Source organism: Cynara cardunculus (genome assembly GCF_001531365.2).
Source record: "Cynara cardunculus var. scolymus isolate 2C chromosome LG 16, CcrdV1, whole genome shotgun sequence".
In the NCBI taxonomy this organism is placed as follows: Eukaryota; Viridiplantae; Streptophyta; class Magnoliopsida; order Asterales; family Asteraceae; genus Cynara; species Cynara cardunculus.
This window is the reverse complement of record NC_037543.1, coordinates 11,356,874-11,360,594: the sequence shown is the minus strand read 5'-3', so window position 1 is coordinate 11,360,594 and position 3,721 is coordinate 11,356,874.

The window sequence follows — 3,721 nt, the reverse complement described above, 5'->3', positions numbered from 1 at the left end:
CTGGAACTGAAAATACAGAAACACAAATACAACGTGAAGGAAAAAGGGATTATCATCAAATCACAGAGAGAGAGGATCAACACTTTCAAATGATTCAACAACTGCTTATCCGGTTAACAAACAACTCACTAATCTGCTCACTAAACAGAAGTTGCTCAAAGCACAGTCCGCTACACAAACAACAGTAAATCGTTCAAGGTCTGATTTTAGTCTGCTCAAAAAATAACAGTAAATGAATGCTAAAACAGTCTGCTTGCAATAAAACAACAGCTAATATGGACAAGCTGTTAAACAGGTTGATAGTCCTTACCTTCTGTGCAATCACAACAGGAAATACATACAGTCACAGACCTCAAACAGCCACTCAAGTTTGTTTTAACTTGGTCAAGACTGCAAACGAAACAAACAGCTTCTATCCTGTCAAAATGCTCACTGCTTGGCCAAGAAAATCACTCAAACAACTCACTTCTCAGCTTGAGATTCAAATTACTCAATACTATCTAACTAAACCGCTTGGACATCTGAGCACTTGTGTGTTATGACAGCAAGCACCTTTGAAGAACAGCTTGAATCCTGCTCACTCAAACACTCACATCAATATATAGAATGAAATCAGCTCAAGTCTGTTAAAAACTCACAGCATGATATTAGACTGTTTATGCTATGATTTTAAATCGATCAAGACAGCACAAGACTAAGCTGCTCAAGACTGTTTTAAAAAATGTTCACTACACTAAGCTTAATCCATCCCTTTCTCTATCAAAAGCTCACTAATGACAGTTAAAAGCAATGAATCTTTTAAGAGAAATGAATGGATGGATATGTGAAATCAAACTGCTCCACAGAAACACAGATTTGATAACAAGTCCTTAAAATAGAACCTGAGTGATGTGATCAGCAATCAACCATTAGTACCCAAATCTTCAAATCAACCAGACTTCAAATTTGAGCTCCACCATTTTAGAACCAACAGAATTATCTACCAAGCGATCCTTTTGTTTGAAATCAATTATAGGCGTACCACCATCAACAAATACTTCCCTGTAATGGTAATTCCTATAATGTTCAATCTGGTTCTAGATCATCTCTTTAGCCATCCACAGCCCTTGAACCAGAATCAGGGTATAAACCAGCTCCAATTGAATGATGATTTAAAATATATTGAACAAGAAAGATGGTCTGTGATTTATACAGTTCTTCAAATCAAATCAAAAATCGATCACTATTCTGTAAACGAGCAAATTGACCAAAAACGAAAACAATGAAACAGATGATATGACAAATTCAAATTAGGTCAAATTACATCAAAACTTGAACACTCTATGCAATTTACACAAACAGATACTCAAACACAGAACGATTTACCTGAGCAATTTACCAAATTAGATCAAAAAACAGTGAGCGATAAAGAATCTGGTGAGATGGATTGAACGATTTATTAAACCGGATACTTCGATGCACAAAATGCTAAGTCCTAAATCGCTCAACTCTCTCGCTTAAATCGCACAACACAGAAATTAAATCGCACAAGGCTGTCTTTAAATCGCTCACACTTATGACCTAAATCGCTCAATTATCCGCTCAAGCTAATCCTAAATCGCTCATGTTCCTAAATCGGTCAAGAAATCGCTCAGCACTAGTTCCTCTCATTGACCGAATTCGCTCAAGAAGAAAGTTAAATCGCTCAATAGTCTGGTTAAGAGATGACCGAATACGCTCAAGGTTAACCTCCTTATCCTCTCATCAAACAGATTAATCCGCTCAAGACTATATTCCTTATTGATCGTATATGAATTCGCTCAAACTATGCTACCTTTGAGTCTAAATCGCTCAAAATCCGTTCACGAATAAACTCAAACCTGTGAGATTTAGGATGACTTACTTACCTGTGAAAACCCTCGTCCACTCAGAGTCTGTATCCGAAAATCAAGAACCAAATGAAATCAGTAAGCGATTAAGAATCCGGTCACTTATCCGCTGAAATGATGTGCGATTTAGCCTGCGATGAAGACTGGTGAACTCTTGCGATGAATACTTCGTATGAATCTGTATAATGAAAGACTGAGAATGGGCTTTAACACTGATTGGGCCTAAACCAAATGAGCCATGTAATATTGATCGATTTAACACCACTTAAACAGTCTAAACATAAAAAATAGATCAAAAACTATCAAAAACTCAAAAACAGCCATGTAATGTTGTCTTGTTATCATCAAATAGGGGGAGATTGTTGATCATCTCTCTCAGTGATTTGATGATAATCCCTTYTCACTTATACGTTGTATTTATGTTTCTGTCTTTTCAGTTCCAACGATCATCACTGAACCTGTTCAATGATCGCTGAAGAACTTGTATTGTAATTCAATCAGAGATAGCGATACTACAAGAAGACAACACTCACACCAAAGAACCTTCAGCCAAAGTCGAAGACTGAAACTGAAGATTAGAGACTGGTAAGTACGTGATCTGAAGCGGTACTCAATGATTACAAACATGTCTACATATGTGTGAAGAATGCTCAAACCTCAGCGAATGCTGAAGAGACATCCAGGTTATTCCAGCATTCAATGATCAAAGAAAGCTTGCTTAGCACGATTGTTGTTGTCTTGTCTTTATGCACACAAAGGATAAACCCATACCCTTCTAAATGTTGGTACGGTACGGAGACGACTAGTTGACTCTATTGCCCACCAACTTTAGGTAAGGATGTCTGCTCATTAATAGTGCTTTTTGTACTATTCACTGTAGCAAAGGACAAACCTTCCTCTTAAGGCTTGACATACACTCTAACCCTACCATATTGCATTAAATGAACATTTAATGCATTGGGTATAAATAGAAGTATTTCTTCTCCATACAGAGTGCGCGCAACTCACTCTCTAAACCTAATTCTTACTTTGAGCACTTTCGAGCTTAAGTAAAAGAACTTTTCTTTACAACATTTCTTTTCTCATTTGCTAAGAATTCGTGTGTAGCCAAAGATTGTTTAGATATGTTTTCTTACCTTATCTTTCCGCAAACAGTCTTGTAAAATTTGTATTGATCTTCTTTATCAATATACATTTTAAATTTGAAAATATGTGTTTGTATTCATCCCCCCCTTCTATAAACTGTTTACTTATCCTGTAAACCCTCAAGGGACCAACAAAAGCAACCTCAATTCCCGGTTTTGGCATGCATGACACGTGATATACTAACAATCCAAGCTAGTACCGTAACTTCGGAGTCCGTTTTTTCTCTTAGTGGCAGGATCATTTTCCATACGTCAGACAAGACTAACCCCGGAGTCCGTGGAGTGTTGCATTTGTTTGAAGGAGTACTTGGATAGTGTTGATATATTCAACATACGACATCGTTAGAGGTGGAGATTGAAGCGGTGGAAGAAAATTTAGAAGAAAATGAAATCGCCATGGGACTAAGCACGCCGCCAACTATCGATATCGAGGGCACTTACTCACAATATAATGATGATGAGGAATTCGACATTGATGACCTTGATGACCAAGAAGCTATTAGAAAAATTCAAGAGACCGGAACTCTTCAAATCAATCCGACATGAGATACCAATGATGAATAAATGGATTTTCAAATAATTGAATGTTTGAATGTAATTTTAATTATAATAAAATGCGTTTTTAAAGTGTATTTGAGTGACTTAATCACAAAATTTATAATGTATTCAAAAAAATATATCATTAGTTTTTTTTAAATATTTTTTTGG